The sequence below is a fragment of the Mesoplodon bidens genome (genome assembly GCF_964165515.1).
Source record: "Mesoplodon bidens genome assembly, contig: HAP1_SCAFFOLD_190, whole genome shotgun sequence".
Classification (NCBI taxonomy): Eukaryota; Metazoa; Chordata; class Mammalia; order Artiodactyla; family Ziphiidae; genus Mesoplodon; species Mesoplodon bidens.
This window is the reverse complement of record NW_027671870.1, coordinates 830,374-854,986: the sequence shown is the minus strand read 5'-3', so window position 1 is coordinate 854,986 and position 24,613 is coordinate 830,374.

Here is a 24,613-nt window from a genome sequence, read left to right as displayed (position 1 = left end):
ATAAAGGTACTGCAGCCAGAGAGCTGACACTTATTCACACCAGTAAACTCAAACGGGGGAGAAGCCCTATGCTTGGAATGACTGTGGAGGAGCTTTCGGTGACCATGCAACCCTTCAATGTCATGAGCACAGTCACACAGGAGAGAAACCACAATGAATATCATTTATGTGAGAAAGCACTTAGTCGAAGCCATAACCTTAGTCATGGGTGAGAATTCACACTGATGAGAAACCCTACAAAGGCAGTGAGTGTGGAAAAGCCTTGAAACGCAGCTCTCACGCTTATACGCACTCGAAAACTCACAGGAGAGACACCCTATGTCTGGAATCCAGGTGGTGCAGCCTTTACCCAGAGCTCCCGCTTTTATAAACGCCAGAGAATTCATACCGAGTAGAAACCCTGTGTCTCTAATCAATGATATTGAGCCTTCAGCCAGAAATTATCCCTTTTAACTCACCAGGAAAGTCATGTGGAGAGAAACCCGGAGCCTGTAATCATGGTGGAAGAGCCTTCAGCTGGAGCTCCAGCCTCAGGATACACAGAGAGCTCAGAGTGGGCTGCATCCCTGACACAGTAGAGAAGACAGCCCAAGGTTTACTACAAGGAGAGCCCTCTTGGGGTACACCATCTAATCACTGCTGTAGAAGAAATCGGATGAAATGAATGCTCGAGTTCCATTAGACCTGGACTCATGAGACATGACAGGGCTCACACTGAAACAGTAGTCTCAGTGTCATGAAGGAAGGACATTCTTCAGTGGTTCCATATTCCTGACTGAACAAGAAAGGGCTCACGCTGAGGAGATGCCCATTCTAAAGATGATGTGGAAAATCTTTCACTCGCTATTCACATCAGAAAACTCTTACTGGGAAAATAGTCTATAAAGAATGTGTTAGCATGCAAGTGAGTCAATAATTAAGTCCTTCAGCCCTTGTCTTCTTTTTAAATATACAGTATCAATATGTTGAGAGTGAAGGGTTTTGAGAAGTGCGGAAAGCCATACTCAGCGTCAAGTAAGGAGAAACGAAGCCAACCTGCTTCAGTAGATCAGTATTTGCAAATATATAAGCACTACTGAGTGAGTATGTGTCCTTCAAAATGATGAAATATTGTGGTGAGTAAGCGTGGGCCCGTTTTCTGTTAATACTCTGTCACTGTTGATCAATTAGATACATTCTTTCTTTATAACATTATAATCATAATTACACAGACTGGGATCAATCGGAAAACAACGATGAATGTTAACAGAAAATGTAAAATATAGTATGATACGTCTTTACCCTTCCATGAGCGTCCAAATATTTGTATACACGTTCGGGATGAACGGCTTCAAGGATAAATACACACATACTTTGTGATTAACCTCTGCTGCTTCAATTAATTCTATTACTTAACTTTCATTTACTATTTCCCATATGACTTTTTAAAAACATATACCTTCATTATATTTAAAGAAAGGTGAGTAATTGTGGGTTCATGGACAGGAAGAACTCAAGAATTCAGAGTCAGAGGTGGTTTAATCCCTACTTAGCATTTTGTAGCCCAGGGTTTCTATTTTTTTTTTTTTTTTTTTTTGTCCAAGAAGAACAGATAGATATCTTCAGGACTGAGAAGGTGAAAGATCTTTGCAGACATAAAAAGAGTTCTACTTTAAGAATGTATTAGAACGATAAGGGGTGGCATATACTACATCATAGAAACACAAAGGAGATCCCGCAGAGAGCCATTGGTGAGTCTACCTTTAAAGCTTTACTCTTTGATGTCGAAAAATGGTACTAAAAAATGTTCCGGGAGAAAGATCACCATAGAGACAGTGTCTATTTTGTCAGTTAAACCTTCAAGAAGGCTAGCTAGAGAGAGCGCACAGGCCGCATGATGAGTTCTGGCCCCTTTTCCGTTCCCTTTCTTTTTCTTTGCTGGCCAAAACATTCGTTGTACCCCTGGGGCCCATTGAAGTCTAATGGGTTGAGAAATGGTATTCTAGGGCCTATAAAGGCCATCACGGGGACTTTCCTAGCATTCTAGAGGTTAAGACCTCACCTTCCAATGCAGGGAGGGCGGGTTCAATCCCTGGTCGGGGAGCTAAGATCTCACATGGCTTGCAACCAAAACACCAAAACATAAAACAGTAACAATATTGTAACAAATTCAATAAAAGTCTTTTAACATGGTCCACATCCAAAAAAAAAAAAAAATCTTAAAAATATATGTGTTTAAACCCATGACGTTAGCGGCAACATTACTGTGTGTACGTGCATCTGAGTGCACACACACACACCCCCAGGCAAGGGAGGGACACTGTAACAACTATCTGATCATAAAGGGAAAATACGATTCAGGAATTATTAGCATAAAGGATTCATGCAGGAGAAACATAAGCTAAATCACCTTGTTCATTCATTTATAAATTTTTCTATTGTGAAATATTTAATGAGAACTTCCAACATTTCAGAACCTGGACTGTTATGTTGATTCAACTGTATATAACACAATGCCTTTCTCCTCATAGAACTCTATAGTCTAAGGCAGGTAATAAGAATAAATTGCAAAATAATATTTCTGACATTAAGAATAAAAGACACGTTCATACATTGTATAGTTACCAAATGCCACTACTAGTCTACAATAGAAAGTTGGCTGTACCTAAAATAAAATTGACATTTAAAGCAGTCTCAGTTCTGGAATTTTGAAAAGTAATATATTTTGAGAAAGACTGGTTAGTAAAAGTATTTTCCAAAACTCTCAATTTTGGAAAACTTTGTCTGCATGAATTGGGGAGAGCAAAGCTAGATTTCCTGTCTTAAGATGAAGCTTTGCTCTTCTCTATATTGCAAAATAAGTACTTTAAAATTTGTTAGCATTCAAGCCTATATGTTTGAAAATTAGTAACGACTGTTCTTTTTTTTCCTGTACGCGGGCCTCTCACTGTCGTGGCCTCTCCCGTTGCGGAGCACAGGCCCCAGACGCGCAGGCTCGGCGGCCATGGCTCACGGGCCCAGCTGCTCCACGGCATGGGGGATCCTCCCGGACCGGGGCACGAACCCGTGTCCCCTGCATCGGCAGGCAGACTCTCAACCACTGCGCCACCAGGGAAGCCCAGTAACGATTTTTATAAGGATAAAAATTCCAGTGTACGTGCCTGTTAAAACTCCTTCCATCATCGATTTTATTCAAAATTCAAGGGGTTACCCCTTTAAAGGATAACAGACAAGAGGGTTGCTATCTTGCTCTTTATATAGGGCTCTTGATTTCTTTCTAATTTTTTTTTTTTTTGAGAACCCAAAGCAACCCAAAAGAACACATTTACCATAAAATCCAGAATTTCCCGGTGTGTTCTTTAGTGTATATAGTCCCCATGCGATTATATACACTATTGGTACATTCGAAATTAAATATATTCCTAAATACAACATCAAAATCTAAAAATGCACTTACTTATATGTTTCATGATGCAATACGGCCCTTTTAAGAAAGAAATGGCTTACCAGATGCAAGAATACCTGCAAGTTGCATAGTATGTTTTTATAGTAATTCTTACAGTAGTGTCGATTTATTGTAAATCTTAAGGTTTCTTTTTTCACTACTGTTCACATTGTAGTGACTCTCACAACCAAAAGAGCCTCAATTCATGAAATTTTCCCCTCGCCCCAATACCGAAATCTGCCCATCTGGTCGACCTTGCCGCCGCACACGCCAAGTGACGTGCAACTGGTGTGAACTTCCACGGGAAGTATTCAGAGGGCACACGAGCGAAGGCGCACCGCCACGCCGCTGACACCCGTCCTCGAAACAGGACACCATCGTTCCCATTTCTTGCTCTGGGGGGGTCCTGCCCTCCGCACGCGCGTCTCTAGGCCGTTCACTGTCTGCAGAGCTTCTTCAGTGAAGCTACTGACGACCGCGCCCTTGCAGGACCGCGGCCAGGCTCGTGTCTCCTCACGACTATCACGTGTGCCCCGGGCGTTCCCTGTTTCCCAAAGAGAAACGTCTACGACTTAGGACCACCGAAGCCTAGGAGGAACTGCCGCCCCTCCACGAGCGCCCTACACGCTTGCCCTCGACACACCTCGGTGAGCGGACCTGAACAGGTTCGAAACGCAAGCGCCACGCTGACGAGGCTACCAGGAAGTTGGGACGGGAGCTCCCTGCATAGACGCCCGTTTAACCTGCCGGGGGGATGCGGTCTGTTGACAGGCATCCCATGCCCCTGCCTCGGTGCAAGTTCCGCCCCCGTGACCGCCTCGCCTGGGACCCGGAGCAACTGAAGTGGCCCCTGTTGCGCAGCCAGACCGCCACGACTGCACCGGCATGACCCGGGCCCCCAAGGCGGCGTGGACGCACCGACGAATCGTGACACACGGAGTACGACGTCGGGCACGGACATCCTCTCCTGGTCACGCGTAGCAGGACGTGTGTGTGGGGGGCGGGGGGTGTCTCCGCGGTGCAAGGGACACCAGGGAGTGCTGGTCGACCGGCGCAGACCTCCCCCTAACCCTCCCAAGGAGCTCAGCGGCGGCCCCACAACACACGGCGCTCCACATTCAATCTCCGGTGAGAGCAGGCCTCGCCCACCGCTCCGCACCAGCGGGACGGTCGCCGCCAGCGTCGCCGGCCTCCCGGAACTCTGGCCCGCGCCTGGCGGGCGAATCACATCCCTCGCCAAGTTCGCCAAAGCTCAGGAGGGAAGGGACACTATAAAAGCGGCCGCCAGGTGGCTCCCGACAACGGGCTTCAACGTCAGCGGGATGGATTCTGATCGCTGGCCGGCGACGGAGCAGCTCCGACCGCCCAAAGGCTCGCGTTCGTCTCCGTGCGTCCGCCGAAGGAGCTACCTGCCAGTTCGCCTCGGCATGGCACGACGCGACCCCAGCAGCGGACGGGGCTGGGAAGATGTGCGCAGGAGGCTGACGCGAAGGAGATGCGCTCCTCACGGTAATGTAGAGAATTCTGCAGTCAGAAGCCTGACTCTGAAGACTTGGGTTGCCTTAGTGCCCAGCCTCTTACCTCCGGATCAGGAGACCATAGCAATTCACTTGCTTTCTCCAATTCTCTCTGCCCACCCTACACCCGTGCAGCTCTTCTCTCCATGAGCCTAGAGCTGCTTTCCCAAGCAAGACAACCCCATGCCATTGCAGGTGGGAGCCAAGGAGACAACTGAACATTTGCATCTGGACCTATTAGAGAAATTGTATGTATGCAACGCAGGAAGATACAAGACTGAGAGGGTCTTAGAACTTTAGCACCACATGGCCGTAGCTTTCATGCAACAGTGACGCACACTCGGCAAGTCCAGGGGTGTCAGGAAAAAGAAACAAACACACGTGTGCGCACACACACACGCACACACACACACACACACACACACATCCCCGGGTCTAATAGGCACACTTCCCAGGGCTGCCAATGGTGGGATCAGAAAGCCCATTGTTCCCACTTCTGGGGTTCCCTGGGCTAGAACCCCAGCTCATTCAGGCAGGTCCTGGTTGTTTTACTGATGTCTCTGCGTGGGAGTGAGGTCCTGGAGCTCTCCAGACTGTCATTTGCTGTCCAGCGCTCGACATTTGGTTCTGTGTACTATGGCCCTTCTCCTCCATACACAGTCACAATTAAGAAAATAAGAATCTGCAGACATTACATTCAACTTCCTAATTTGAATGAAGGTTAAGAACACAAAGGAAAACACTTATGTGAATAACTTTGCTAAGGAACTTACGTTTATCTTTTGGAAGCTGTCAAAATGTTTAGGAGTAGTCTGTAAAAAGTTAAGCTTTTTAAATTAGGAAAAATAAATGATTCTTTATTGCTCTCTCTCACCAAACCCCCGCTCACCACAGCACCTATGACACAGGACTCACCTGATGAAACGCCTGCTCCCCACAGATTTCTGTTCTGAGTCATTCTCTAGCCCCTGTGTTCACCGCATTCCTAAGTCCACCGCAGCCAGTAGCATGATGAAGGAGGCCACGGAGCCCAAGGGACGACCTTTAAAAGAAGAGAAGGAAAATACCTCTCCCGTCTTCTGTGAGGTCACAGCCTTAATGGAGGCTGGAAGAAGTGAACGTAAATGTCGGGAAAGAGAGTGTTTCTACATTGGTCCCTGACCTGCTGTATCCTTAACAGGGTGGTGCACGTAACTGGAGTTACTATTTCCTGGGTGCACTTAGAAGATCCGGACCCAAAGTAGAAACCTGACCATTTGGCAAAAGACGGATCAATTCAGGAATCAAACTAAGTTTTTTTTTGTTTTTTTGGGTTTTTTTTTTTTCTCACCTGTTGTTTCATTATCAGGAACTCTGCCACCACCTGCCCTCCCCTGCATCCTTGGGCAGGGCCAATCCGAAAATCAAGCAGATAAATCTGAGGAAAGAGAAAGCAGCCATGAGAAGCCAGGCTTTCAAACTATTGTTAGATCCACCAGACGTGAATCGCCAACCACCCAGCTGGGGGTGACCCCTGCCAGCTTACCCACAGGCATGCGCAGGCAGAAGGAACGATTTTTCCTCCCATGGTCAAGAGCAAGGCTGCATTGGCTCCTCGGCATGTAGGGAGTACAGAATATCTCCATTTGGCAGGAAACAATGCAAATGATCGGGTGCTACACTTTGATTCGACTTACTGTTCACAGTTACTGGTTTATTAAGATTCAGTTCCTAGGGTTCACATTAATTCCCAGGTAACCCTTACCATGGTCTCCTGGAGAGTCTTGTCTCCACAGCAAGGACACCTCTTCCAAAGTTCTTATTTAATAACTCTTGGTGAAAGGAACCGTCATTTGTTCAACAACACCCATTCCAGGTCTTTAGCGCCCCACCTTCCCTGTTGCCCCCCGCCCCCACCGCTGCCCCGGATGCAATTGTCCTCAGTCACCTTGGTTCCTCCCCACGTGGGAATCAGCAACATCAGAGCCTCCACCCTAGCTCTGCCCTCCATGGCCTTGGACCTGTGGCCAGGAGATTTTCTATCCATTTAATCTGAGGACCCATGTCATTTGACATTACATGTCAAACTCTGACCTGAGCGTCAATGAAAATGTAATTGATTAAACAGAGCCCATGGATATGGTGTTGGAAACATAAAGAAGACCTAAAACTTAATCAGAAGGCTATGACCACTGAGGGTTTACCAGACAGAAAATCTGTGGGAATTCAGCAAAGTAACATTACCTGTGAAAGTAACGAGTATGCGGAGATTTTGAATGAAGACCATCACGGAGGGCGCCGCCTAGAATTCACATGTAGGGAAATGACTGAATGAGTATGATGTGAGTAATCTTTAACAGCCTCTCTTTCCTTGTCAACAGCAGGGATTTCATGCTGGAGAAGAGCTCACAGAATGCCATGGATATGAGGACATTTCGCATACAGCAACCTTAACTCCACGTGTGTTGCACTTTCAGCCCGAATGCGAGAGACTTAAGCTAATTATACTAGAGGGAAATCATGCAGAACTCAGAATGTGGAAGGCATTTAGTCACCCTCCAACCTTAGACAACATGAGAGAGTGCACCCTGGAGTGACTCTTGCAAATGTCCTGAACGTGTGAAAATATTCGGCTGAAGCCTCGCATGTATACACCAACGGCTCGCACTGGAGGAGACGAACCTTATAAAGGTACTGCAGCCAGAGAGCTGACACTTATTCACACCAGTAAACTCAAACGGGGGAGAAGCCCTATGCTTGGAATGACTGTGGAGGAGCTTTCGGTGACCATGCAACCCTTCAATGTCATGAGCACAGTCACACAGGAGAGAAACCACAATGAATATCATTTATGTGAGAAAGCACTTAGTCGAAGCCATAACCTTAGTCATGGGTGAGAATTCACACTGATGAGAAACCCTACAAAGGCAGTGAGTGTGGAAAAGCCTTGAAACGCAGCTCTCACGCTTATACGCACTCGAAAACTCACAGGAGAGACACCCTATGTCTGGAATCCAGGTGGTGCAGCCTTTACCCAGAGCTCCCGCTTTTATAAACGCCAGAGAATTCATACCGAGTAGAAACCCTGTGTCTCTAATCAATGATATTGAGCCTTCAGCCAGAAATTATCCCTTTTAACTCACCAGGAAAGTCATGTGGAGAGAAACCCGGAGCCTGTAATCATGGTGGAAGAGCCTTCAGCTGGAGCTCCAGCCTCAGGATACACAGAGAGCTCAGAGTGGGCTGCATCCCTGACACAGTAGAGAAGACAGCCCAAGGTTTACTACAAGGAGAGCCCTCTTGGGGTACACCATCTAATCACTGCTGTAGAAGAAATCGGATGAAATGAATGCTCGAGTTCCATTAGACCTGGACTCATGAGACATGACAGGGCTCACACTGAAACAGTAGTCTCAGTGTCATGAAGGAAGGACATTCTTCAGTGGTTCCATATTCCTGACTGAACAAGAAAGGGCTCACGCTGAGGAGATGCCCATTCTAAAGATGATGTGGAAAATCTTTCACTCGCTATTCACATCAGAAAACTCTTACTGGGAAAATAGTCTATAAAGAATGTGTTAGCATGCAAGTGAGTCAATAATTAAGTCCTTCAGCCCTTGTCTTCTTTTTAAATATACAATATCAATATGTTGAGAGTGAAGGGTTTTGAGAAGTGCGGAAAGCCATACTCAGCGTCAAGTAAGGAGAAACGAAGCCAACCTGCTTCAGTAGATCAGTATTTGCAAATATATAAGCACTACTGAGTGAGTATGTGTCCTTCAAAATGATGAAATATTGTGGTGAGTAAGCGTGGGCCCGTTTTCTGTTAATACTCTGTCACTGTTGATCAATTAGATACATTCTTTCTTTATAACATTATAATCATAATTACACAGACTGGGATCAATCGGAAAACAACGATGAATGTTAACAGAAAATGTAAAATATAGTATGATACGTCTTTACCCTTCCATGAGCGTCCAAATATTTGTATACACGTTCGGGATGAACGGCTTCAAGGATAAATACACACATACTTTGTGATTAACCTCTGCTGCTTCAATTAATTCTATTACTTAACTTTCATTTACTATTTCCCATATGACTTTTTAAAAACATATACCTTCATTATATTTAAAGAAAGGTGAGTAATTGTGGGTTCATGGACAGGAAGAACTCAAGAATTCAGAGTCAGAGGTGGTTTAATCCCTACTTAGCATTTTGTAGCCCAGGGTTTCTATTTTTTTTTTTTTTTTTTTTTGTCCAAGAAGAACAGATAGATATCTTCAGGACTGAGAAGGTGAAAGATCTTTGCAGACATAAAAAGAGTTCTACTTTAAGAATGTATTAGAACGATAAGGGGTGGCATATACTACATCATAGAAACACAAAGGAGATCCCGCAGAGAGCCATTGGTGAGTCTACCTTTAAAGCTTTACTCTTTGATGTCGAAAAATGGTACTAAAAAATGTTCCGGGAGAAAGATCACCATAGAGACAGTGTCTATTTTGTCAGTTAAACCTTCAAGAAGGCTAGCTAGAGAGAGCGCACAGGCCGCATGATGAGTTCTGGCCCCTTTTCCGTTCCCTTTCTTTTTCTTTGCTGGCCAAAACATTCGTTGTACCCCTGGGGCCCATTGAAGTCTAATGGGTTGAGAAATGGTATTCTAGGGCCTATAAAGGCCATCACGGGGACTTTCCTAGCATTCTAGAGGTTAAGACCTCACCTTCCAATGCAGGGAGGGCGGGTTCAATCCCTGGTCGGGGAGCTAAGATCTCACATGGCTTGCAACCAAAACACCAAAACATAAAACAGTAACAATATTGTAACAAATTCAATAAAAGTCTTTTAACATGGTCCACATCCAAAAAAAAAAAAAAATCTTAAAAATATATGTTTTTAAACCCATGACGTTAGCGGCAACATTACTGTGTGTACGTGCATCTGAGTGCACACACACACCCCCCCAGGCAAGGGAGGGACACTGTAACAACTATCTGATCATAAAGGGAAAATACGATTCAGGAATTATTAGCATAAAGGATTCATGCAGGAGAAACATAAGCTAAATCACCTTGTTCATTCATTTATAAATTTTTCTATTGTGAAATATTTAATGAGAACTTCCAACATTTCAGAACCTGGACTGTTATGTTGATTCAACTGTATATAACACAATGCCTTTCTCCTCATAGAACTCTATAGTCTAAGGCAGGTAATAAGAATAAATTGCAAAATAATATTTCTGACATTAAGAATAAAAGACACGTTCATACATTGTATAGTTACCAAATGCCACTACTAGTCTACAATAGAAAGTTGGCTGTACCTAAAATAAAATTGACATTTAAAGCAGTCTCAGTTCTGGAATTTTGAAAAGTAATATATTTTGAGAAAGACTGGTTAGTAAAAGTATTTTCCAAAACTCTCAATTTTGGAAAACTTTGTCTGCATGAATTGGGGAGAGCAAAGCTAGATTTCCTGTCTTAAGATGAAGCTTTGCTCTTCTCTATATTGCAAAATAAGTACTTTAAAATTTGTTAGCATTCAAGCCTATATGTTTGAAAATTAGTAACGACTGTTCTTTTTTTTCCTGTACGCGGGCCTCTCACTGTCGTGGCCTCTCCCGTTGCGGAGCACAGGCCCCAGACGCGCAGGCTCGGCGGCCATGGCTCACGGGCCCAGCTGCTCCAGGGCATGGGGGATCCTCCCGGACCGGGGCACGAACCCGTGTCCCCTGCATCGGCAGGCAGACTCTCAACCACTGCGCCACCAGGGAAGCCCAGTAACGATTTTTATAAGGATAAAAATTCCAGTGTACGTGCCTGTTAAAACTCCTTCCATCATCGATTTTATTCAAAATTCAAGGGGTTACCCCTTTAAAGGATAACAGACAAGAGGGTTGCTATCTTGCTCTTTATATTGGGCTCTTGATTTCTTTCTAATTTTTTTTTTTTTGAGAACCCAAAGCAACCCAAAAGAACACATTTACCATAAAATCCAGAATTTCCCGGTGTGTTCTTTAGTGTATATAGTCCCCATGCGATTATATACACTATTGGTACATTCGAAATTAAATATATTCCTAAATACAACATCAAAATCTAAAAATGCACTTACTTATATGTTTCATGATGCAATACGGCCCTTTTAAGAAAGAAATGGCTTACCAGATGCAAGAATACCTGCAAGTTGCATAGTATGTTTTTATAGTAATTCTTACAGTAGTGTCGATTTATTGTAAATCTTAAGGTTTCTTTTTTCACTACTGTTCACATTGTAGTGACTCTCACAACCAAAAGAGCCTCAATTCATGAAATTTTCCCCTCGCCCCAATACCGAAATCTGCCCATCTGGTCGACCTTGCCGCCGCACACGCCAAGTGACGTGCAACTGGTGTGAACTTCCACGGGAAGTATTCAGAGGGCACACGAGCGAAGGCGCACCGCCACGCCGCTGACACCCGTCCTCGAAACAGGACACCATCGTTCCCATTTCTTGCTCTGGGGGGGTCCTGCCCTCCGCACGCGCGTCTCTAGGCCGTTCACTGTCTGCAGAGCTTCTTCAGTGAAGCTACTGACGACCGCGCCCTTGCAGGACCGCGGCCAGGCTCGTGTCTCCTCACGACTATCACGTGTGCCCCGGGCGTTCCCTGTTTCCCAAAGAGAAACGTCTACGACTTAGGACCACCGAAGCCTAGGAGGAACTGCCGCCCCTCCACGAGCGCCCTACACGCTTGCCCTCGACACACCTCGGTGAGCGGACCTGAACAGGTTCGAAACGCAAGCGCCACGCTGACGACGCTACCAGGAAGTTGGGACGGGAGCTCCCTGCATAGACGCCCGTTTAACCTGCCGGGGGGATGCGGTCTGTTGACAGGCATCCCATGCCCCTGCCTCGGTGCAAGTTCCGCCCCCGTGACCGCCTCGCCTGGGACCCGGAGCAACTGAAGTGGCCCCTGTTGCGCAGCCAGACCGCCACGACTGCACCGGCATGACCCGGGCCCCCAAGGCGGCGTGGACGCACCGACGAATCGTGACACACGGAGTACGACGTCGGGCACGGACATCCTCTCCTGGTCACGCGTAGCAGGACGTGTGTGTGGGGGGCGGGGGGTGTCTCCGCGGTGCAAGGGACACCAGGGAGTGCTGGTCGACCGGCGCAGACCTCCCCCTAACCCTCCCAAGGAGCTCAGCGGCGGCCCCACAACACACGGCGCTCCACATTCAATCTCCGGTGAGAGCAGGCCTCGCCCACCGCTCCGCACCAGCGGGACGGTCGCCGCCAGCGTCGCCGGCCTCCCGGAACTCTGGCCCGCGCCTGGCGGGCGAATCACATCCCTCGCCAAGTTCGCCAAAGCTCAGGAGGGAAGGGACACTATAAAAGCGGCCGCCAGGTGGCTCCCGACAACGGGCTTCAACGTCAGCGGGATGGATTCTGATCGCTGGCCGGCGACGGAGCAGCTCCGACCGCCCAAAGGCTCGCGTTCGTCTCCGTGCGTCCGCCGAAGGAGCTACCTGCCAGTTCGCCTCGGCATGGCACGACGCGACCCCAGCAGCGGACGGGGCTGGGAAGATGTGCGCAGGAGGCTGACGCGAAGGAGATGCGCTCCTCACGGTAATGTAGAGAATTCTGCAGTCAGAAGCCTGACTCTGAAGACTTGGGTTGCCTTAGTGCCCAGCCTCTTACCTCCGGATCAGGAGACCATAGCAATTCACTTGCTTTCTCCAATTCTCTCTGCCCACCCTACACCCGTGCAGCTCTTCTCTCCATGAGCCTAGAGCTGCTTTCCCAAGCAAGACAACCCCATGCCATTGCAGGTGGGAGCCAAGGAGACAACTGAACATTTGCATCTGGACCTATTAGAGAAATTGTATGTATGCAACGCAGGAAGATACAAGACTGAGAGGGTCTTAGAACTTTAGCACCACATGGCCGTAGCTTTCATGCAACAGTGACGCACACTCGGCAAGTCCAGGGGTGTCAGGAAAAAGAAACAAACACACGTGTGCGCACACACACACGCACACACACACACACACACACACACATCCCCGGGTCTAATAGGCACACTTCCCAGGGCTGCCAATGGTGGGATCAGAAAGCCCATTGTTCCCACTTCTGGGGTTCCCTGGGCTAGAACCCCAGCTCATTCAGGCAGGTCCTGGTTGTTTTACTGATGTCTCTGCGTGGGAGTGAGGTCCTGGAGCTCTCCAGACTGTCATTTGCTGTCCAGCGCTCGACATTTGGTTCTGTGTACTATGGCCCTTCTCCTCCATACACAGTCACAATTAAGAAAATAAGAATCTGCAGACATTACATTCAACTTCCTAATTTGAATGAAGGTTAAGAACACAAAGGAAAACACTTATGTGAATAACTTTGCTAAGGAACTTACGTTTATCTTTTGGAAGCTGTCAAAATGTTTAGGAGTAGTCTGTAAAAAGTTAAGCTTTTTAAATTAGGAAAAATAAATGATTCTTTATTGCTCTCTCTCACCAAACCCCCGCTCACCACAGCACCTATGACACAGGACTCACCTGATGAAACGCCTGCTCCCCACAGATTTCTGTTCTGAGTCATTCTCTAGCCCCTGTGTTCACCGCATTCCTAAGTCCACCGCAGCCAGTAGCATGATGAAGGAGGCCACGGAGCCCAAGGGACGACCTTTAAAAGAAGAGAAGGAAAATACCTCTCCCGTCTTCTGTGAGGTCACAGCCTTAATGGAGGCTGGAAGAAGTGAACGTAAATGTCGGGAAAGAGAGTGTTTCTACATTGGTCCCTGACCTGCTGTATCCTTAACAGGGTGGTGCACGTAACTGGAGTTACTATTTCCTGGGTGCACTTAGAAGATCCGGACCCAAAGTAGAAACCTGACCATTTGGCAAAAGACGGATCAATTCAGGAATCAAACTAAGTTTTTTTTTTGTTTTTTTGGGTTTTTTTTTTTTCTCACCTGTTGTTTCATTATCAGGAACTCTGCCACCACCTGCCCTCCCCTGCATCCTTGGGCAGGGCCAATCCGAAAATCAAGCAGATAAATCTGAGGAAAGAGAAAGCAGCCATGAGAAGCCAGGCTTTCAAACTATTGTTAGATCCACCAGACGTGAATCGCCAACCACCCAGCTGGGGGTGACCCCTGCCAGCTTACCCACAGGCATGCGCAGGCAGAAGGAACGATTTTTCCTCCCATGGTCAAGAGCAAGGCTGCATTGGCTCCTCGGCATGTAGGGAGTACAGAATATCTCCATTTGGCAGGAAACAATGCAAATGATCGGGTGCTACACTTTGATTCGACTTACTGTTCACAGTTACTGGTTTATTAAGATTCAGTTCCTAGGGTTCACATTAATTCCCAGGTAACCCTTACCATGGTCTCCTGGAGAGTCTTGTCTCCACAGCAAGGACACCTCTTCCAAAGTTCTTATTTAATAATTCTTGGTGAAAGGAACCGTCATTTGTTCAACAACACCCATTCCAGGTCTTTAGCGCCCCACCTTCCCTGTTGCCCCCCGCCCCCACCGCTGCCCCGGATGCAATTGTCCTCAGTCACCTTGGTTCCTCCCCACGTGGGAATCAGCAACATCAGAGCCTCCACCCTAGCTCTGCCCTCCATGGCCTTGGACCTGTGGCCAGGAGATTTTCTATCCATTTAATCTGAGGACCCATGTCATTTGACATTACATGTCAAACTCTGACCTGAGCGTCAATGAAAATGTAATTGATTAAACAGAGCCCATGGATATGGTGTTGGAAACATAAAGAAGACCTAAAACTTAATCAGAAGGCTATGACCACTGAGGGTTTACCAGACAGAAAATCTGTGGGAATTCAGCAAAGTAACATTACCTGTGAAAGTAACGAGTATGCGGAGATTTTGAATGAAGACCATCACGGAGGGCGCCGCCTAGAATTCACATGTAGGGAAATGACTGAATGAGTATGATGTGAGTAATCTTTAACAGCCTCTCTTTCCTTGTCAACAGCAGGGATTTCATGCTGGAGAAGAGCTCACAGAATGCCATGGATATGAGGACATTTCGCATACAGCAACCTTAACTCCACGTGTGTTGCACTTTCAGCCCGAATGCGAGAGACTTAAGCTAATTATACTAGAGGGAAATCATGCAGAACTCAGAATGTGGAAGGCATTTAGTCACCCTCCAACCTTAGACAACATGAGAGAGTGCACCCTGGAGTGACTCTTGCAAATGTCCTGAACGTGTGAAAATATTCGGCTGAAGCCTCGCATGTATACACCAACGGCTCGCACTGGAGGAGACGAACCTTATAAAGGTACTGCAGCCAGAGAGCTGACACTTATTCACACCAGTAAACTCAAACGGGGGAGAAGCCCTATGCTTGGAATGACTGTGGAGGAGCTTTCGGTGACCATGCAACCCTTCAATGTCATGAGCACAGTCACACAGGAGAGAAACCACAATGAATATCATTTATGTGAGAAAGCACTTAGTCGAAGCCATAACCTTAGTCATGGGTGAGAATTCACACTGATGAGAAACCCTACAAAGGCAGTGAGTGTGGAAAAGCCTTGAAACGCAGCTCTCACGCTTATACGCACTCGAAAACTCACAGGAGAGACACCCTATGTCTGGAATCCAGGTGGTGCAGCCTTTACCCAGAGCTCCCGCTTTTATAAACGCCAGAGAATTCATACCGAGTAGAAACCCTGTGTCTCTAATCAATGATATTGAGCCTTCAGCCAGAAATTATCCCTTTTAACTCACCAGGAAAGTCATGTGGAGAGAAACCCGGAGCCTGTAATCATGGTGGAAGAGCCTTCAGCTGGAGCTCCAGCCTCAGGATACACAGAGAGCTCAGAGTGGGCTGCATCCCTGACACAGTAGAGAAGACAGCCCAAGGTTTACTACAAGGAGAGCCCTCTTGGGGTACACCATCTAATCACTGCTGTAGAAGAAATCGGATGAAATGAATGCTCGAGTTCCATTAGACCTGGACTCATGAGACATGACAGGGCTCACACTGAAACAGTAGTCTCAGTGTCATGAAGGAAGGACATTCTTCAGTGGTTCCATATTCCTGACTGAACAAGAAAGGGCTCAGGCTGAGGAGATGCCCATTCTAAAGATGATGTGGAAAATCTTTCACTCGCTATTCACATCAGAAAACTCTTACTGGGAAAATAGTCTATAAAGAATGTGTTAGCATGCAAGTGAGTCAATAATTAAGTCCTTCAGCCCTTGTCTTCTTTTTAAATATACAATATCAATATGTTGAGAGTGAAGGGTTTTGAGAAGTGCGGAAAGCCATACTCAGCGTCAAGTAAGGAGAAACGAAGCCAACCTGCTTCAGTAGATCAGTATTTGCAAATATATAAGCACTACTGAGTGAGTATGTGTCCTTCAAAATGATGAAATATTGTGGTGAGTAAGCGTGGGCCCGTTTTCTGTTAATACTCTGTCACTGTTGATCAATTAGATACATTCTTTCTTTATAACATTATAATCATAATTACACAGACTGGGATCAATCGGAAAACAACGATGAATGTTAACAGAAAATGTAAAATATAGTATGATACGTCTTTACCCTTCCATGAGCGTCCAAATATTTGTATACACGTTCGGGATGAACGGCTTCAAGGATAAATACACACATACTTTGTGATTAACCTCTGCTGCTTCAATTAATTCTATTACTTAACTTTCATTTACTATTTCCCATATGACTTTTTAAAAACATATACCTTCATTATATTTAAAGAAAGGTGAGTAATTGTGGGTTCATGGACAGGAAGAACTCAAGAATTCAGAGTCAGAGGTGGTTTAATCCCTACTTAGCATTTTGTAGCCCAGGGTTTCTATTTTTTTTTTTTTTTTTTTTGTCCAAGAAGAACAGATAGATATCTTCAGGACTGAGAAGGTGAAAGATCTTTGCAGACATAAAAAGAGTTCTACTTTAAGAATGTATTAGAACGATAAGGGGTGGCATATACTACATCATAGAAACACAAAGGAGATCCCGCAGAGAGCCATTGGTGAGTCTACCTTTAAAGCTTTACTCTTTGATGTCGAAAAATGGTACTAAAAAATGTTCCGGGAGAAAGATCACCATAGAGACAGTGTCTATTTTGTCAGTTAAACCTTCAAGAAGGCTAGCTAGAGAGAGCGCACAGGCCGCATGATGAGTTCTGGCCCCTTTTCCGTTCCCTTTCTTTTTCTTTGCTGGCCAAAACATTCGTTGTACCCCTGGGGCCCATTGAAGTCTAATGGGTTGAGAAATGGTATTCTAGGGCCTATAAAGGCCATCACGGGGACTTTCCTAGCATTCTAGAGGTTAAGACCTCACCTTCCAATGCAGGGAGGGCGGGTTCAATCCCTGGTCGGGGAGCTAAGATCTCACATGGCTTGCAACCAAAACACCAAAACATAAAACAGTAACAATATTGTAACAAATTCAATAAAAGTCTTTTAACATGGTCCACATCCAAAAAAAAAAAAAAATCTTAAAAATATATGTGTTTAAACCCATGACGTTAGCGGCAACATTACTGTGTGTACGTGCATCTGAGTGCACACACACACACCCCCAGGCAAGGGAGGGACACTGTAACAACTATCTGATCATAAAGGGAAAATACGATTCAGGAATTATTAGCATAAAGGATTCATGCAGGAGAAACATAAGCTAAATCACCTTGTTCATTCATTTATAAATTTTTCTATTGTGAAATATTTAATGAGAACTTCCAACATTTCAGAACCTGGACTGTTATGTTGATTCAACTGTATATAACACAATGCCTTTCTCCTCATAGAACTCTATAGTCTAAGGCAGGTAATAAGAATAAATTGCAAAATAATATTTCTGACATTAAGAATAAAAGACACGTTCATACATTGTATAGTTACCAAATGCCACTACTAGTCTACAATAGAAAGTTGGCTGTACCTAAAATAAAATTGACATTTAAAGCAGTCTCAGTTCTGGAATTTTGAAAAGTAATATATTTTGAGAAAGACTGGTTAGTAAAAGTATTTTCCAAAACTCTCAATTTTGGAAAACTTTGTCTGCATGAATTGGGGAGAGCAAAGCTAGATTTCCTGTCTTAAGATGAAGCTTTGCTCTTCTCTATATTGCAAAATAAGTACTTTAAAATTTGTTAGCATTCAAGCCTATATGTTTGAAAATTAGTAACGACTGTTCTTTTTTTTCCTGTACGCGGGCCTCTCACTGTCGTGGCCTCTCCCGTTGCGGAGCACAGGCCCCAGACGCGCAGGCTCGGCGGCCATGGCTCACGGGCCCAGCTGCTCCACGGCATGGGGGATCCTCCCGGACCGGGGCACGAACCCGTGTCCCCTGCATCGGCAGGCAGACTCTCAACCACTGCGCCACCAGGGAAGCCCAGTAACGATTTTTATAAGGATAAAAATTCCAGTGTACGTGCCTGTTAAAACTCCTTCCATCATCGATTTTATTCAAAATTCAAGGGGTTACCCCTTTAAAGGATAACAGACAAGAGGGTTGCTATCTTGCTCTTTATATAGGGCTCTTGATTTCTTTCTAATTTTTTTTTTTTTTGAGAACCCAAAGCAACCCAAAAGAACACATTTACCATAAAATCCAGAATTTCCCGGTGTGTTCTTTAGTGTATATAGTCCCCATGCGATTATATACACTATTGGTACATTCGAAATTAAATATATTCCTAAATACAACATCAAAATCTAAAAATGCACTTACTTATATGTTTCATGATGCAATACGGCCCTTTTAAGAAAGAAATGGCTTACCAGATGCAAGAATACCTGCAAGTTGCATAGTATGTTTTTATAGTAATTCTTACAGTAGTGTCGATTTATTGTAAATCTTAAGGTTTCTTTTTTCACTACTGTTCACATTGTAGTGACTCTCACAACCAAAAGAGCCTCAATTCATGAAATTTTCCCCTCGCCCCAATACCGAAATCTGCCCATCTGGTCGACCTTGCCGCCGCACACGCCAAGTGACGTGCAACTGGTGTGAACTTCCACGGGAAGTATTCAGAGGGCACACGAGCGAAGGCGCACCGCCACGCCGCTGACACCCGTCCTCGAAACAGGACACCATCGTTCCCATTTCTTGCTCTGGGGGGGTCCTGCCCTCCGCACGCGCGTCTCTAGGCCGTTCACTGTCTGCAGAGCTTCTTCAGTGAAGCTACTGACGACCGCGCCCTTGCAGGACCGCGGCCAGGCTCGTGTCTCCTCACGACTATCACGTGTGCCCCGGGCGTTCCCTGTTTCCCAAAGAGAAACGTCTACGACTTAGGACCACCGAAGCCTAGGAGGAACTGCCGCCCCTCCACGAGCGCCCTACACGCTTGCCCTCGACACACCTCGGTGAGCGGACCTGAACAGGTTCGAAACGCAAGCGCCACGCTGACGAGGCTACCAGGAAGTTGGGACGGGAGCTCCCTGCATAGACGCCCGTTTAACCTGCCGGGGGGATGCGGTCTGTTGACAGGCATCCCATGCCCCTGCCTCGGTGCAAGTTCCGCCCCCGTGACCGCCTCGCCTGGGACCCGGAGCAACTGAAGTGGCCCCTGTTGCGCAGCCAGACCGCCACGACTGCACCGGCATGACCCGGGCCCCCAAGGCGGCGTGGACGCACCGACGAATCGTGACACACGGAGTACGACGTCGGGCACGGACATCCTCTCCTGGTCACGCGTAGCAGGACGTGTGTGTGGGGGGCGGGGGGTGTCTCCGCGGTGCAAGGGACACCAGGGAGTGCTGGTCGACCGGCGCAGACCTCCCCCTAACCCTCCCAAGGAGCTCAGCGGCGGCCCCACAACACACGGCGCTCCACATTCAATCTCCGGTGAGAGCAGGCCTCGCCCACCGCTCCGCACCAGCGGGACGGTCGCCGCCAGCGTCGCCGGCCTCCCGGAACTCTGGCCCGCGCCTGGCGGGCGAATCACATCCCTCGCCAAGTTCGCCAAAGCTCAGGAGGGAAGGGACACTATAAAAGCGGCCGCCAGGTGGCTCCCGACAACGGGCTTCAACGTCAGCGGGATGGATTCTGATCGCTGGCCGGCGACGGAGCAGCTCCGACCGCCCAAAGGCTCGCGTTCGTCTCCGTGCGTCCGCCGAAGGAGCTACCTGCCAGTTCGCCTCGGCATGGCACGACGCGACCCCAGCAGCGGACGGGGCTGGGAAGATGTGCGCAGGAGGCTGACGCGAAGGAGATGCGCTCCTCACGGTAATGTAGAGAATTCTGCAGTCAGAAGCCTGACTCTGAAGACTTGGGTTGCCTTAGTGCCCAGCCTCTTACCTCCGGATCAGGAGACCATAGCAATTCACTTGCTTTCTCCAATTCTCTCTGCCCACCCTACACCCGTGCAGCTCTTCTCTCCATGAGCCTAGAGCTGCTTTCCCAAGCAAGACAACCCCATGCCATTGCAGGTGGGAGCCAAGGAGACAACTGAACATTTGCATCTGGACCTATTAGAGAAATTGTATGTATGCAACGCAGGAAGATACAAGACTGAGAGGGTCTTAGAACTTTAGCACCACATGGCCGTAGCTTTCATGCAACAGTGACGCACACTCGGCAAGTCCAGGGGTGTCAGGAAAAAGAAACAAACACACGTGTGCGCACACACACACGCACACACACACACACACACACACACATCCCCGGGTCTAATAGGCACACTTCCCAGGGCTGCCAATGGTGGGATCAGAAAGCCCATTGTTCCCACTTCTGGGGTTCCCTGGGCTAGAACCCCAGCTCATTCAGGCAGGTCCTGGTTGTTTTACTGATGTCTCTGCGTGGGAGTGAGGTCCTGGAGCTCTCCAGACTGTCATTTGCTGTCCAGCGCTCGACATTTGGTTCTGTGTACTATGGCCCTTCTCCTCCATACACAGTCACAATTAAGAAAATAAGAATCTGCAGACATTACATTCAACTTCCTAATTTGAATGAAGGTTAAGAACACAAAGGAAAACACTTATGTGAATAACTTTGCTAAGGAACTTACGTTTATCTTTTGGAAGCTGTCAAAATGTTTAGGAGTAGTCTGTAAAAAGTTAAGCTTTTTAAATTAGGAAAAATAAATGATTCTTTATTGCTCTCTCTCACCAAACCCCCGCTCACCACAGCACCTATGACACAGGACTCACCTGATGAAACGCCTGCTCCCCACAGATTTCTGTTCTGAGTCATTCTCTAGCCCCTGTGTTCACCGCATTCCTAAGTCCACCGCAGCCAGTAGCATGATGAAGGAGGCCACGGAGCCCAAGGGACGACCTTTAAAAGAAGAGAAGGAAAATACCTCTCCCGTCTTCTGTGAGGTCACAGCCTTAATGGAGGCTGGAAGAAGTGAACGTAAATGTCGGGAAAGAGAGTGTTTCTACATTGGTCCCTGACCTGCTGTATCCTTAACAGGGTGGTGCACGTAACTGGAGTTACTATTTCCTGGGTGCACTTAGAAGATCCGGACCCAAAGTAGAAACCTGACCATTTGGCAAAAGACGGATCAATTCAGGAATCAAACTAAGTTTTTTTTTGTTTTTTTGGGTTTTTTTTTTTTCTCACCTGTTGTTTCATTATCAGGAACTCTGCCACCACCTGCCCTCCCCTGCATCCTTGGGCAGGGCCAATCCGAAAATCAAGCAGATAAATCTGAGGAAAGAGAAAGCAGCCATGAGAAGCCAGGCTTTCAAACTATTGTTAGATCCACCAGACGTGAATCGCCAACCACCCAGCTGGGGGTGACCCCTGCCAGCTTACCCACAGGCATGCGCAGGCAGAAGGAACGATTTTTCCTCCCATGGTCAAGAGCAAGGCTGCATTGGCTCCTCGGCATGTAGGGAGTACAGAATATCTCCATTTGGCAGGAAACAATGCAAATGATCGGGTGCTACACTTTGATTCGACTTACTGTTCACAGTTACTGGTTTATTAAGATTCAGTTCCTAGGGTTCACATTAATTCCCAGGTAACCCTTACCATGGTCTCCTGGAGAGTCTTGTCTCCACAGCAAGGACACCTCTTCCAAAGTTCTTATTTAATAATTCTTGGTGAAAGGAACCGTCATTTGTTCAACAACACCCATTCCAGGTCTTTAGCGCCCCACCTTCCCTGTTGCCCCCCGCCCCCACCGCTGCCCCGGATGCAATTGTCCTCAGTCACCTTGGTTCCTCCCCACGTGGGAATCAGCAACATCAGAGCCTCCACCCTAGCTCTGCCCTCCATGGCCTTGGACCTGTGGCCAGGAGATTTTCTATCCATTTAATCTGAGGACCCATGTCATTTGACATTACATGTCAAACTCTGACCTGAGCGTCAATGAAAATGTAATTGATTAAACAGAGCCCATGGATATGGTGTTGGAAACATAAAGAAGACCTAAAACTTAATCAGAAGGCTATGACCACTGAGGGTTTACCAGACAGAAAATCTGTGGGAATTCAGCAAAGTAACATTACCTGTGAAAGTAACGAGTATGCGGAGATTTTGAATGAAGACCATCACGGAGGGCGCCGCCTAGAATTCACATGTAGGGAAATGACTGAATGAGTATGATGTGAGTAATCTTTAACAGCCTCTCTTTCCTTGTCAACAGCAGGGATTTCATGCTGGAGAAGAGCTCACAGAATGCCATGGATATGAGGACATTTCGCATACAGCAACCTTAACTCCACGTGTGTTGCACTTTCAGCCCGAATGCGAGAGACTTAAGCTAATTATACTAGAGGGAAATCATGCAGAACTCAGAATGTGGAAGGCATTTAGTCACCCTCCAACCTTAGACAACATGAGAGAGTGCACCCTGGAGTGACTCTTGCAAATGTCCTGAACGTGTGAAAATATTCGGCTGAAGCCTCGCATGTATACACCAACGGCTCGCACTGGAGGAGACGAACCTTATAAAGGTACTGCAGCCAGAGAGCTGACACTTATTCACACCAGTAAACTCAAACGGGGGAGAAGCCCTATGCTTGGAATGACTGTGGAGGAGCTTTCGGTGACCATGCAACCCTTCAATGTCATGAGCACAGTCACACAGGAGAGAAACCACAATGAATATCATTTATGTGAGAAAGCACTTAGTCGAAGCCATAACCTTAGTCATGGGTGAGAATTCACACTGATGAGAAACCCTACAAAGGCAGTGAGTGTGGAAAAGCCTTGAAACGCAGCTCTCACGCTTATACGCACTCGAAAACTCACAGGAGAGACACCCTATGTCTGGAATCCAGGTGGTGCAGCCTTTACCCAGAGCTCCCGCTTTTATAAACGCCAGAGAATTCATACCGAGTAGAAACCCTGTGTCTCTAATCAATGATATTGAGCCTTCAGCCAGAAATTATCCCTTTTAACTCACCAGGAAAGTCATGTGGAGAGAAACCCGGAGCCTGTAATCATGGTGGAAGAGCCTTCAGCTGGAGCTCCAGCCTCAGGATACACAGAGAGCTCAGAGTGGGCTGCATCCCTGACACAGTAGAGAAGACAGCCCAAGGTTTACTACAAGGAGAGCCCTCTTGGGGTACACCATCTAATCACTGCTGTAGAAGAAATCGGATGAAATGAATGCTCGAGTTCCATTAGACCTGGACTCATGAGACATGACAGGGCTCACACTGAAACAGTAGTCTCAGTGTCATGAAGGAAGGACATTCTTCAGTGGTTCCATATTCCTGACTGAACAAGAAAGGGCTCACGCTGAGGAGATGCCCATTCTAAAGATGATGTGGAAAATCTTTCACTCGCTATTCACATCAGAAAACTCTTACTGGGAAAATAGTCTATAAAGAATGTGTTAGCATGCAAGTGAGTCAATAATTAAGTCCTTCAGCCCTTGTCTTCTTTTTAAATATACAATATCAATATGTTGAGAGTGAAGGGTTTTGAGAAGTGCGGAAAGCCATACTCAGCGTCAAGTAAGGAGAAACGAAGCCAACCTGCTTCAGTAGATCAGTATTTGCAAATATATAAGCACTACTGAGTGAGTATGTGTCCTTCAAAATGATGAAATATTGTGGTGAGTAAGCGTGGGCCCGTTTTCTGTTAATACTCTGTCACTGTTGATCAATTAGATACATTCTTTCTTTATAACATTATAATCATAATTACACAGACTGGGATCAATCGGAAAACAACGATGAATGTTAACAGAAAATGTAAAATATAGTATGATACGTCTTTACCCTTCCATGAGCGTCCAAATATTTGTATACACGTTCGGGATGAACGGCTTCAAGGATAAATACACACATACTTTGTGATTAACCTCTGCTGCTTCAATTAATTCTATTACTTAACTTTCATTTACTATTTCCCATATGACTTTTTAAAAACATATACCTTCATTATATTTAAAGAAAGGTGAGTAATTGTGGGTTCATGGACAGGAAGAACTCAAGAATTCAGAGTCAGAGGTGGTTTAATCCCTACTTAGCATTTTGTAGCCCAGGGTTTCTATTTTTTTTTTTTTTTTTTTTTGTCCAAGAAGAACAGATAGATATCTTCAGGACTGAGAAGGTGAAAGATCTTTGCAGACATAAAAAGAGTTCTACTTTAAGAATGTATTAGAACGATAAGGGGTGGCATATACTACATCATAGAAACACAAAGGAGATCCCGCAGAGAGCCATTGGTGAGTCTACCTTTAAAGCTTTACTCTTTGATGTCGAAAAATGGTACTAAAAAATGTTCCGGGAGAAAG